General features: G+C 43.2%; 1 protein-coding gene across 9 annotated transcripts in view; it reads right to left on the reverse strand.

The window, feature by feature from the left end:
* Nucleotides 1-11449, reverse strand: part of USP49 (ubiquitin specific peptidase 49) — an 80706-nt gene extending 69257 nt beyond the window's left edge. For 4 of the 9 annotated variants that reach the window (XM_066245061.1, XM_066244532.1, XM_066245234.1 and 1 more), the window contains exons 1-2: nt 10171-10706; nt 8130-8209 (exon numbers count right to left, since the gene is read on the reverse strand). The gene's annotated coding sequence lies outside the window, so the exon portion shown is untranslated. The other 5 variants (XM_066244620.1, XM_066244974.1, XM_066244802.1 and 2 more) reach the window with 5 other exon arrangements.
* Between the last annotated feature and the right edge of the window lie 2669 nt (nt 11450-14118).

Below are 14118 nucleotides of genomic sequence, written 5' to 3' on the forward strand. Positions count from 1 at the left end.
AGAGCATCGCCCCCTGGTGGGCAGAGCGTCGCCCCTGGTGGGCGTGCCGGGTGGATCCCGGTCGGGCGCATGCGGGAGTCTGTCTGACTGTCTCTCCCCGTTTCCAGCTTCAGAAAAATGAAAAAATTAAAAAATAAAAAAAATAAAAATAAAAAAAAAAAAACTGATGAACACATTTGGTGAAAAGTGACTATTCCACATCCCAAGGGCACAGGAAATTATCCTTTTCCCCAAAATTACCTGTTCTCCTACTTTTACAAACCTCAAATGTTAGTATATATGGTAACATTGGTAAACAAAACCAATAGCAACTTGTAGAACATCATGTGTCTAGAGCTCTAAAATTGTAACTTCGGTATTTTAGATTTTTTGCTACTAAGCATTAGTAGGTGGGAAGATAAAGTGAAGAATAGGAATGGTTGGGCTAACCATCCACCTCACTGGAAAAACCCAGGGTACATGATCTGTCAATGGGGTCTGCAGAATCATCATCGTGCATAATAATGACAACACATTAATTTATTCAGGCTTGTGAAAGATAACATATTTTCTTCAGTAATAATAGCTAACACTGAGCTTATTATGTGTCAGTCACCATTTTAAACATTTTATAAGCATTATTTAATTAGTCCCCACAACAACCCAACGAACTGGGTACCATTATCATTTCCATTTTATAGATCATTTTTCAAATCAAACACACTTTTCATCACCTTTTTTTATTTTTGAAGTGAGAAGCATGAAGGCAGAGAGACAGACTCCCAAATGTGCCCGGCCAGGATCCACCCGGCATGCCCACTAGGAGGCGATGCTCTGCCCATCCGGGCGTTGCTCCATTGCAACCGGAGCGATTCTAGCACCTGAGGCAGAGGCCAAGGAGCCATCCTCAACGCCCGGGCCAACTTTGCTCCCATGGAGCCTTGGCTGCAGGAGGGGAAGAGAGAGACAGACAGGAAAGAGAGGGGGAAGGGTGGAGAAGCAGATGGGCACTTCTGTGTGCCCTGACTGGGAATTGAACCTGGATTTCCACAGGCCAGGCTGACCCTCTACCTTTGAGCCAACCAGCCAGGGCCTTCATCACCTTTAAAAACCTCCACCCAAACAGCCTCAACTTCCACTCTATTCCCTCTTTATGCCATTCCAGACATTTCTGACTCAAAAATATGACTGATGTTTCTCCTATGAATGGATCAGCTCTCTTCTCTAGCAGCCTCCTCCTTCTTCTCCCTCAGGACCACAGAAGATTCCCTTATGAAGATGGTCTCAGTTAAGCCCTTCTTTACATGCTTATTAAAAGTAAACAATGTAGGCCCTGGCCAGTTGGCTCAATGCTGGAGTGTAGGCCCTGCACATGGAAGTCCTGGGTTCGATTCCTGGTCAAGGCACACAGAAGCGACCATCTACTTCTCCACCCCTCCCCCTTCTATCTCTCTCTTCCTACAGCCATGGCTCAAGCCTTTTGGGCAGTTGGCCCCAGGTGCTGAGGATGGCTCCATGGCCTCTGTCTCAGGCACTAGAATGGCTCCATTCCTGAGCAATGGAGCAACGCACCACATGAGCAGAGCATCACCCCCTAGTGGGCTTGCCAGGTGGATAGCGGTCTGGGTGCATGCGGGAATCTGTCTGCCTCCCTGCCTCTCATAAACAAACAAACAAAAAAAAACTAAACAATGTAGAAGTATACAGAGTATAAAAAGTGCCTACCTTCTCCCCAAAAAGAAATATCTCAGTAACAGTCCTTAACATTTTACAAAAAGAGGAATATTTTATACATATCATTCTATGTGACTTATAAAATAACTTTACACTGGACGTCTTTCTATATTAGTATGTAGAGATTCACTATTCTTAACAGCTTAGAGGCATTCCACAGGGTGGACACATCATACATTAACCAATCCCTAAGTAAGGAGCTTCACTTTTTGCTGTAACAAGCAATGCTCTAATAAAATACTTTGTACTATAGTTTTCAGGCAAGTATACAGAATATATCTATAGGAAAAATTTCTAGAAGTGGAATTGCTAGGTCACAGAGTATGCACATTAAAAAAAAAACTTTCTTAACTGATTAGAGAGAGAGAAAGAAACACCCATGTATTGTACCACTTACTTACGTACTCATTGGTTGATTCTTGTGTGTGCCCTGACCGGGGATCTAACCTGCAACTTGGGTGTATCAGGATGAAGCTCTAATCAACTGAGCTACATGGCTAGATCCAGGGTAGGCAGATTTTATTTTATTTATTTATTTCTTTGTGACACAGAGACAGAGAGAGGGACAGACAAGAAGGAAGAGAGATAAGAAGCATCAATTCTTCATTGTGGCACCTTAGTTGTTCATTGATTGATTTCTTGACCAGGGGCTCCAGCAGACCGAGTGACCCCTTGTTCAAGCCAGTGACCTTGGGCTCAAGCTGGTGAGCATTGCTCAAACCAGATGAGCCCATGCTCAAGCTGGTGACCTCGGGGTTTCGAACCTGGGTCCTCCACATTCCAGTCTGACGCTCTATCCACTGTACCACCGCTTGTCAGGCAGGGTATGCAGATTTTAAATTCCAACAGACAACTGCTGCCTGTCCAGTGGTGGAGCAGTGGACAGAGTTAACCTGGAGCACTGAAGCCCCAAGGTTTGAAACCCCGAGGTCACCAGCTTAAAAACAAGGTTGCTGGCTTGAGCCCAAAGTCACAGGCTTGAGCAAGGGGTCACTGGCTCTGCTTGAGCCCCCAGTCAAGGCACTCATTGAGAAGCAATCAATGAACAATTAAAGTGAAGCAACTATGAGTTGATGCTTCTCACTCTCCCACTCTTCCTTCCTGTCTATCAAAAAATACCCCCCCAAAACCAATAACACAAAATAGACTTTGCTAAATTTACCTCCAAGGAAACTTACACTCCAGCAACGGTGTGTGAATATTCCAACCTCCCCATCTTCTCATTCACTACTGGTTATCAACTACTTGTTCAATCTTTCAATGTAATATGCAAAAAGTAGTAATTATGTGTTTTATATTTATTTAAATGAGTAGGACTACTGAATTTATAGCTAAATATATTTTGAATTTATTACTAGTTGTAGGCTAAGCTGAACTGCCTACAACAATAAAGATTAAAAAAATTCAAGCACATTAACAATATAATGGGGAGACTGGTAATGTTTAACCAAGTTGGGATTTTAGCACAGAGTAGACAGACCAACCACAAACAAGCTGGATCTCTTCCTGAAAGCACACATACCTTTCAAGTGAAATGCACTGTTATCAGTTCTTCAAGCTATGCCATACATTTTAGAGAGATGTTTCTTTTAAAACAGTATCTTTAATTCCATAGTCATGTATTCACATTCTCATCTTTACTTATAACACCTCTCTGTATGACCAATCCACTTCAATATTTCACTTTTTTATATGTTGTTTACTAATCTAACCTTTGACTTCTTTTAGATGTTCAAGCACAAGAGTATATAATTAGTATCTAGCCATGAATTTCTAAAATAATTAGGAAAATTAAAACAGGCTGTTGTATTAGAACACAGAAAAAGGAAAATAAAAGAAGTAAACGGGAGCAACACATGCAGCCCACACACTCCACAGTGCTAACTAACATCAGTGGCATGCCCTCTGATCATGAATGCTGACGCACTGCCCAAGGCTGGGTGTCTACGGTTACAATGCTACTTAGCAGGGATGGCTGAACTGAGCTATTTACACATATTCTCACCTGGTTTTCTTTGTGGCCACCTCCAGGCAACAATTTTTTGTTGGGGGACTCTAATTGACTCTAATAGGGACTTTGACCTTATTATCCTTATGAATTATTATTCATAACTGCAAAAATAAGTACCACAAATTATCTAGCATGCTAGAAAGGTTCTGGCTCAAAACTAATAAATCAGTAAACCCCTCTCTACCATTCCTTTAATTCTCAATTAAAATTACATTCATTCCTCACTAAACAAACTGATCCTTACCACTTCATTTCAAAAATCAAAAGTTCTTGCTCCTTTCATATGCCCACACGGCCCACCCAAGTGAACCCAGAACAGATACCACACATCACCTTTCCATGTCAGAGACTGAAGGAGACAGACCAGGGGGCAGGAAAGAGCAGAACACCAATGTGACAAAGTGCTAAAGCCAAGCTATAAATTATCTTTCGGTCATTCACGGCCGCATTTAGAAAAAGCTGACGCAAAGTAAGGCCGGCCTATCCTTCCTTTGGAGGGATGTGAATGTCATATGAAAGCATCTTCCTAACTCCCTAGCAGCAGGGCTGCCCTCCCACCCCTCCCACTGGATGCCCAGCAGAGATGGACCCCTGGGCTCTACAGACAATGACAAGAAGCTCGGCATTCGGATGATGGGAGGGAGCAGTACAGACCAGCTCTCTGGGCTCTAAACTATGCCAGACTGCCCTGCTAATCCTTCCCAAATCCCTGTGTTGGAGTGGGGGTGGGGATAGAACAGAAAACAGTTCAAAGTTGAATCAGGGACAGTTGCTCTGGATTACAGGAGGTAATAACATTTGTATTTAAATGGGGGGAGCGTGGCGTGAAGGGACAGAGCATATACAAAAGCCTGTATATTTATAAAAACACACAAAAAAAATTTTAGCCTTGATCTTTCTGATGTGCTAACCAACATCTGCCCCCCATCATTTGCCAGCCCAGGCTGCACGGAGGGCAGAGTAGCAGGCATTTTCACACAGCGAGGCTGGAAGAGATGCTGCTAGAGTGTAAATTACTAATTAGTTCCATAGAAGACAGAGAGAGAAAATACCTGTCATGGAATGCCATTTTCAATGTGATATATAATAAAAAACAGCCCTGAACATTTCAGAACAGCACCTTACTTTTCAGACTTCTATTAACATATAAATGGCAAAGGAACAGTATGATAGTCTTTAAAAGACAGCCCATGCCTCAGAAACAATAATGCATGACTGGGAAGAATACTTTCCAAATAATTTGTAATTTTCTCGTCCTTATGAAAGCAAAGTGTTGTTAATTATTACAATGCGGTTTCATAAGAAGCTGTATTTCATCAGTTTGATGATCACTTCAAATGGAGGAAAAAGAAGCTTACAAGTGTTGTATTTTACATCTGTTGGAATACAGCTAATAGTGCTTTCACTGAACTTGGACAAGCTTTATTCTGTGGTTGCGCCTTTACCAAAAGTCAGGCTACCATTTTAATTATAAAAATTGAGGATGAGTTGGGACATGGCAGTGGGGATGGGGTCAGTTAAATCTCCTTATGTGATAACAACTGAAAAGACTCCTAAAATTTAAGCTATTTGGGGGGAGGTAACAGAATGTTACGATATTTATATTCATTCCCTTCCCATAGGCAAACCTATTACATAGTATGAATTGCAACCAATGCTCTTATACATTTTGCTCTTAGATCTTTTTCAAATCCTTGAAGCTATAAAAAGATCTTCAAAACATGTCTTAGTCACAGTGCTAAACAGCCCCGTGGCTCCTGTTTTCACATAATAATTACCCCTACATCACCAATACCTAGCATCTCCTGACGACCCACTCTACGAAAGCACACTATGCCAGCTGCTAAGGAGGTTGCAAAGAGAAAGGCACACCATGACACAGTTTTTGCTGATGTGGGAGGAGCCAACAAACATCATTCACAGGTAAAAGAATGTTTTTCAGAATAGACTGAAGAAAACAAACCATTAAACCACAAAATCCATTGATTCCTTTGCCTCACACGGTATGCTTCACATACCAGCTTCCTGATATACTCAAGATAGTCTTTCCTTCTCTCTTCTTTTCATTCAGTGAGAGGAGAGGAGGCAGAAAGACAGACTCCCGCATGTGCCCCAACTGGTGCCCGACCAGGATCCACCCAGCAAGCCCACTATGGGGAGATACTCTGCCCATCTGGGGCGTTGCTCCCATTGCTTGGCAACCAAGCTCTTTTTAGTGCCCGAGGTGGAAGCCACGGAACCATCCTCACCAACTGGAGCCAACTTGCTCCAATTGAGCCATGGGTGCTGGAGGGGAGTGAAGGGGAGGGGAAGAAAGGGAGGGAGAGGGAGAGGGAGAGGGAGAGGGAGAGGGAGAGGGAGAGGGAGAGGGAGAGGGAGAGGGAGAGGGAGAGGGAGAGGGAGAGGGAGAGGGAGAGGGAGAGGGAGAGGGAGTGAAGGGGAGGGGAGGGGAAGAAAGGGAGGGAGAGGGAGAGGGAGAGGGAGAGGGAGAGGGAGAGGGAGAGGGAGTGAAGGGGAGGGGAAGAAAGGGAGGGAGAGGGAGAGGGAGAGGGAGAGGGAGAGGGAGAGGGAGAGGGAGAGGGAGAGGGAGAGGGAGAGGGAGAGGGAAGAAAAGGAAAGAGAGAGAGAGAAAGAGAAGTAAAAGGGGGAGGAGTGGAGAAGCAGATGGGCACTTATCTTGTGTGCCCTGACCGGAAATAGAACCTGGAACATCCACACGCTGGGTCAACACTCTACCACTGAGCTAACTGGCCAGGGCCCCCTTCTCTTTTAAAAATGCCTTCCTATCCTTTTTTTTTTCAAGTCCACTTGTTTAAAAATGCTCAAGTGAGATAAAACGATAAAGCAAATGGGGCAAAATGAAAACAACTGGTGAGTTTAAATAAGGGTATATAGATACTATTTTTATAACTTTTCTATAAGTCTGAAACATTGTTTAAAAAAACCCCAAAAGTCACACACAAAAACTGAGTATTAACAACAGATGTTCTCTCAGGGGGTTATTACATTTCAATCCATTGACATACTTAGCTTATGCTGGGAACTCAGTAAACACTAATTATTAGTTATCCTTTTAAAGCAATGGATCACTTTTATCAAATGAACCCCTCTGGGGAGATACTGATAATGGGGGAGGGTATGCTCGTGTGCAGGCAGAGGGTAAACAGTAAATCTCTATGCCTTCCCCTCAATTTTGCTGTGAAGCTAAAACTGCTTAAAAAAAAATTAAGTCTTAATTTTTAATGTAATAAGTGCATCAATTTACTTAACCAAATTAAAGCATGTATAAATGTACTTAGTATATTATTTACACAGGCAAACAAAGACAAGACAGCAAAAACTCCGTCTGGAGAGGTATTGCTTATGGACATCTCCACTGAAATCAGAGTTACATTTTCCTCAATGGCAACCCTCTTCCAACTACAAACCTGTAGGTTATATAACAAAGTCCAGGGCCTTTTTCTAGCTAAGAGGGTGGACAGGTAACCATTAATCAGCAATTCTGTTGAGTCATTTTTTAAATTTCTTTTGCATTGCTTTGTTTCATAGATACAATTTTATAACAAAAAAAATAGAAGCGTGTAAGAACCTTGATGTAATCTTGCATTAGACATAACCCTCAGGGTGTTTGTCCCAGGTTCCCCATCTAGAAAGGAGCTGAGAAACAGTTAATAACAGAACCATAGGGATAATTTAGGGACTGGCAAACAAGACCCATTAAGGGATTAAAATAAACCAGCACTGTTTAATCTGGAGAAGAGCAGGGTAAAGGCTGGCTTCACAACAAGCAAGTAGAGATAATGCCCGACTGAGCACCGTGAAGCAGAGCACAGGCTCTGCCAGCAAAATACCAAGGGCCAAACACTATCCCCCACTGCTTGGGAGAAGTCTCAGTTATGAACTTAAAAAAAAAAAAAAAAAAAAAGAAAAGAAAAGATTAAATGTATCAGTTAATTTGACAAAAAGAAACCCAAGTACCATTTGTACTAAAAGATTATTGGCTATCAAACAAGTAGCTACAGAAATGTCTTGAGTATAACCTTGGGCAAATCACTTAATCTCAAGGAGCCTCTATTTCTTCCCGTGTAAAATGGGAACAGGAGCAGTGCCAACCTCCTAGGATTGATGTGAGGAGGAGATGAGTTTACCACCACATCTAGCACAAAAGCTACATGCTAGATACTATTACTAAGTTTATGAAGAACTAGCACCTTCTTAATATTAGAGTAAGCAGATATTTTTACTCAAAAATTAAGACTAGAGCAAGATTACAAATACAAATAGAGCATTATGTGTATGCTAGTTCGACAGAAGGCAGATGCTCTTTAGAGAGAAAATAATTAAACACTGGAAAAGATTATCTACAAAGGTTGCCACATTACCTCTAGGATAAATTTTTATCTACCTGGGATGATTTAAGTGGGATTGACTGAAGTTGCATGATAAACTAGAGGTTCTTTCAAGGTTTCGTCCCATCCAAAGAATCTACAATTAACCAGAAAAACAATTATGTACAACCTACTTATTCAAATTAGAAAATATAAATTTAAGTTTTTTACTTAGTAAATAAGAATATACACAAAATAAAGTTACACTAAATAGAATCCTAAATGAAAATAAAGCTTAAATTTATCACTGGAGCCCTTACTAATAAATAGTATTAGTTGAATTAAAAGATTATCCCTTTCCAATCTAGGACTGTGGACAGAAATAACCGCAGAGAACTGATGATTAGCAAGCTGGCGGCATACAGAAACAAAGGACAGGACCAAACATAATCTTTCCTTCAGCAGATGTTAGTTTATATTTTCTTCTTTATCAGTATCAGCAAATCTAAAATAATTTAAATAAGAACACCAAGTACAAAACAATTATATTTTACAAAAACCTAGTAGATGATTCCAGCCCCAACGCATCTGTAAAGAAGGAAATACACACACACATCTCACAGAAACACACACCTCATACCAAAGTTACTCTGCAGCTTGAAAGTGAACATTTACTAACGCACTTAGTCTGAAACTTAACAGCAAAAATAGTCATTTTTTAAAAATCCTGTTAAACTGCTATATCAATCTAGTCACCTTGAACACCTGTTTAACATCGTCTAGAATGCATGGATACAGTTAGCAGCTGAATTCAGAAAGATTTAAGATTCTAAATTATTCATATATATATCAATAACGGATGTGTCCACAAATCAAAATTGAATCTTTGCTATTACAAATGCCTTCAACCTAATCTTTGCTTTTACACAAACATCCACAAACCAGTGGCAATTCAAAATTTACATAGCATTGAAAAAAAGTATCTTTGTGTATCTGAATGTATACTAATGTAATAACCTCCAATAAGATTCCCAAGAACAGTTTCACATATTTTCCCTAAGTAAATTATATTCTATGCTTTGGCAAAGTATAATCATTCATATTCTTAGCTAAAGGTAAAAGCTTCAGAATAAAAATCATCCAAATACCCAGGAAGAATAACCTGAACTTTGTCCCAAATTTCTTATCTTCCTTTTAATTTCTTAAAAATCAAAACCTGCTAGAAAATTAATATTAATATGGCCTTCTTTATTCACACCCAAAAAAACAGGAGAGGCAGTGGAGCTGTCCAAGGCTCCAGCTTGCTTTATTTTTGCAGAGGTTATTTTCCATAATAAAAATTACTCCTAAATTCATTATTTAATCTAAAAAAATAAATTCCACTCCAAAACCATCCACTACCCTACAAATCTCCCTTTCTTTATTCCATATTGCTAAGTGGGTGAGTTACCTACTACAGTATGAAATGTCCCACACAAAGCTAAATGTAGCTTAGGAACTACTCAAAGCCCTCCCAGCCCCGATTTAAATCTCTCTCCCAGCAAACTTCTTTGGGTGGTAATCTGCCTTTCTCTGAAATGATTTCTCAGTATTCTCCAGCCACAGAACACAACTAGGCAGAAATCTGGTTATCAAAACAAAAAATTCTTCATCTTTATCTCAATAACAGTGGGCTCTCCACTGAAAATGAAAATGCTGTAGAGAAAGCACTCTGCCTGCCCAGTGCTTGTCAGGTACAACACAGCACTACCACAGTACATGGGCACAGCCACCCTGCAAAAAAAACCACACTCCATTTTCCTATAATCACAACCCTAGTGGAATGCGGAGGTGTTCAGCACCGAGTTGATGCTTTGACATTCGGACAAGAACAAAATCAAATCAAAATGGGTCTCATCTTTTCAAAGTGGACGTAAAAGTCACATTAAAAGCAATGAAAGGTAGAAGCAGATTTAAGATTCCTTGAAGAGAAAGAGGCTTCTGGAATTTCCTACTTTTATGGACAAAAGGACTCACAGTTGCAATACAATTCTCTTGTCAACGAAGAATTCCTTTCCTGTGCACACCCCCACTCTTACTTCTAGTTTCACCCCTATCTCCAGGTCTCTTTTCACTCACCATGGTTCCTCCTCTTCTGCACCAAAGGCTCCCTATACTTCATCCTTTCTATACAGCGTCTGTGTCCTGATCCACACAGACCTTCTGGAGTATCTCCCCATGCACATTTGATTCCCACCCCTGTGCAATCTACCCCAGTTCTGCATCCATCAGGACTCCCCTGGCTTCCCTAAACCCTGTTCTCTCCCCTTACTCCCCATCTCATCCTTTAAATCCTGGGACCCATCTCTGCCTTGATCTTGATCATCTGTCCGCTTTTAGCCGTCTCTTCACCTCACTGTTTACCTTGGCTCTTGCCGAACCTCGTCAATTAACACAATTCCCTAGTTAACCTATCTCACATTGCCACCACTTCTCACCCCTCGCTCTTTCCTTTCAGCTTTTCTGGTCCCCGAATTGTCCTTTAACCGCCCTATCGCTCATCTCTCTGTCCTTTCACCCCTTCCAGTACGCTCTTACTTCTAACTCCACCTGGTATTAGTCCTCTGCTTCATTCACCCTCTCTTACTTTCAAGAATTTACACCCCTTGTCCACCACTAACCCATACCCTTCTCGGAACCTCGCAGTTCCCACCCCAGCGCCGGTCCTGGTCCTTCAGCTCATCTCGCTCTGCACTAGTTCACACTCTTGTCACGTCTGGCTCTTAATCACGCTCTCTCCTCTGCTCTCAACTATTACCCTAGCTCTGCCCCTCCTTGCTGCCCACTTCCAACTCTTACCCCGGCACCCCTCACCCCACTACCATCGCCTGCAAACCCTTGCTCTTACACCGGACCCAGGATCCCTCTTCCAAGCCTTGGTCTTCCTAACCTCATTCCCTGCCCGGCTTCCTTAACAGTCACCCTCGGCTTTGCCTCCTTCCTACCTCCTCCTCGGCTGGCTTTATCTCCTGCCTTCTAACCCTTTCTCCCCTTAATCCTCATCTCATTCACAAACCCGTTCCCCGCTACCTCCCCTCAAGCCTTCCTTTCCCTCTTCTCAAGGCTTTTACCCCGAACTCAGTCGTCGCCCACCCCGCCAAAACCAAGCGCCCGCGCGCTGGGACTGCCGGCTCTCGCCTCCCGCCGCCCCCACCCCCGGCGCCCCAGCCCGCCACCACCGTCGCTGCGGTCCCGCCCCCTGCCGCCGCTCCTCCCGCCCGCGAGACGCGCGCCGCCTTTGTCGCCCCTCACCCGGTGTGTGAGGATTTTGCTTCTTTAAAGGGGAGGGCCAGTGTGGCGGAGACTCCTGTCCCCGCCTCCGAGTCTTGGAATAGGATCCCTGGCCACGGCATCCCCCGCTGGTCTCCGTCCTTCCCACCCCCTGGAGCTACCCCCTCTGCTGCCTCCCCACCTCCTCCGCCCGTTCTCCCGACCCCCCCCCTCTATTTACCGCCATCATCAGCACGCGCGAGCTGTCACCAGGGCGCGAGACAACCGAACCCGGCCCCGCCCCCTGCCCGCCCATTGGCCCGCACGCCGGAGCCCCGCCCTGGTCCCCGCATTGCGCCAACGGCGCAGCGCTGGACCCGGACCCCATCACAGACGTCCGCTCCCAGGGTTCGCGCCACAGGCACAAAGTTTAGGGTCAGCCACAAACGAGAGGCCAACTCGAGCCTGGCGTAAGGGGCAGCGGCGTAGGGGGGCGTTGTGAATCGCGGGTGGAAGTTTGGTTGAAGCTCAGGAGGGTAAATAAGGAGGTTTCCAGACAAAGAGACTCTTAAGGTACCGAGCCTTCTGTCTGTCCCTCCTTCTTAAAGGGCCACTGTCCCAAACCCATCTCCGACCCCTTCTCCCCAGCCCTTCAACCACGGAACAGTAAATGAATTTTGCATTAGTTCCCCGCACTCTTTCTGGAGCTCCTTTAACATTTCTCACCACTGCCAAAGGAAAAAGCCTTTCTCATTATCCCGTCTGTTTTTATTTCGTTCTCTTAAAAGACTTAGTTTTAACCGTGCTGTTCTTGCCGAAAGAAGCAGTCTCGGAGCAGCGAGGTTTCGTGAGGCAGCTCTTTTGCAAAAGTTACTACTGGCTCCCAGGCAAGTGAGCACGTGTCCGACTTTTGCCACTGATGACCCAGGTGGGATTCAGTTGTTTTATGCAACCCCTCCCTACCCACCTCCAGGAAGAGGTTCGACTCCATAAACTGAAGACGTTCTGCAGATCGTGGGAATGAAGACCACAGGAAAACAGAACAGCTGATACTGCTACAAGTCTTCACTGTCTCAGAAAAGGTTTCCTTCCTGAGCGGCCTCTTGGGTGCATTGTCCTGACATAATTTGCGGGGGGGGGGGGGGGGGGGGGGGCTGACGTTACCCCAAACAAGACCAACACTGCTAAATCACCCAACACATGGCTAAAGAAGATAACGGCTTATACTTAAATAAAAAGACAAAGAAAATTAACATACATATGCGTCATCAGCCACACTGGCTCAAGTCTTCATACACACTTGTAAATATGAAATCGAGAAGCACAAAAGCCAAAGAACAATAAAATGTAAGAATGGGAAACACTATGTGCATGTTTAAGTACAAACTACAATGCCTGAAGTCAAGTGCAATTAGGCATGAAAACATTTCCAAAGGTAATTACTTAGACATTTTTAAGAGATTTGATGGAAAGGACCTAATGATTGATTTGGTGAGGATTTGTCATGTGGTTCTTGAGTTTAGAATTAAATGTAAAATTCAACATTTCCTTTGTTGTCTATCACCTTTAACATTATTTTCTTTAACGAATTCTTATAACTCCTTAATCATCTATTTTCTCTCCTTGGTCCCAAACCATCTAAGAAAATTTTTGGAGAATAAAGATTGTATGTTATTCCATGTTAATTCCCTAACAAAGAGACTGACACATAATAGGTGCTTTTGTTGAGTGAAGAATTTTGGAGACATTTAAGACTTCTGAAGGAAGGGGTGCTCTCAGAATAGCAATCCAGAGGGAGGCTCTCAGTGCTGCTAGCACATATTAGATCAGTGGTTCTCAAAGTGTGGCCTGTGGAGCCCTTGGGATGCCTGAAACGCTCTAGGGGGTGGGAGGTCTAAGATCAAAACTATTTTCATAACAGTAAGATATTATTTGCCCTTGAAGAGAAAAGAAAAAGAGCCGCCCTGCTGGGTAGCTAAATTATTGGTTGCAGGGGTAGTCAGCCTTTTTATACCTACAGCCCACTTTTGTATTTCTGTTAGTAGTAACATTTTCTAACCGTCCACCGGTTCCACAGTAATGGTGATTTATAAAGTAGGGAAGTAACTTTACTTTATAAAATTTATAAAGCAGAGTTACAGCCAAGTTAAAGCATATAATAATAATTACTTACCAAGTATTTTATGTCAGATTTTCGCTAAGTTTGGCAGAATAAATCTTTATAAAACAACTTATTATAGTTAAATCTATCTTTTAATTTATACTTTGGTTGCTCTGCTACCGCCCACCATGAAAGCTGGAATGCCCATTAGTGGGCGGTAGGGACCAGGTTGACTACTACCATACCACGGTTGCAGGTTCAATCCCCAGTCAGGGCACATACAAGAATCAACCAGTAAATGCATAAGTGGAAAAACAAATCAATGTTTTCTTTTCTCTTTCTCCCTTCCCCTCTAAAATCAATAAATAATTTTTTAAAAGTGCAAAATAAACCAATGAACGTTAATATTACAGAGTACAAAGATCAATCACTGATTGAGTTTGAGATTCTACATTGCAACTAACCTTTTTTGTTTTTTTGTATTTTTTTGAAGCTGGAAACGGGGAGAGACAGACAGACTCCCGCATGCGCCCGACCGGGATCCACCCGGCACGCCCACCAGGGGCGATGCTCTGCCCACCAGGGGGCGTCGCTCTGCCTGTGACCAGAGCTACTCTAGCGCCTGGGGCAGAGGCCAAGGAGCCATCCCCAGCGCCCGGGGCCATCTTTGCTCCAATGGAGCCTTGGCTGTGGGAGGGGAAGAGAGAGACAGAGAG

This window comes from Saccopteryx bilineata, chromosome 1 (genome assembly GCF_036850765.1).
Source record: "Saccopteryx bilineata isolate mSacBil1 chromosome 1, mSacBil1_pri_phased_curated, whole genome shotgun sequence".
Classification (NCBI taxonomy): Eukaryota; Metazoa; Chordata; class Mammalia; order Chiroptera; family Emballonuridae; genus Saccopteryx; species Saccopteryx bilineata.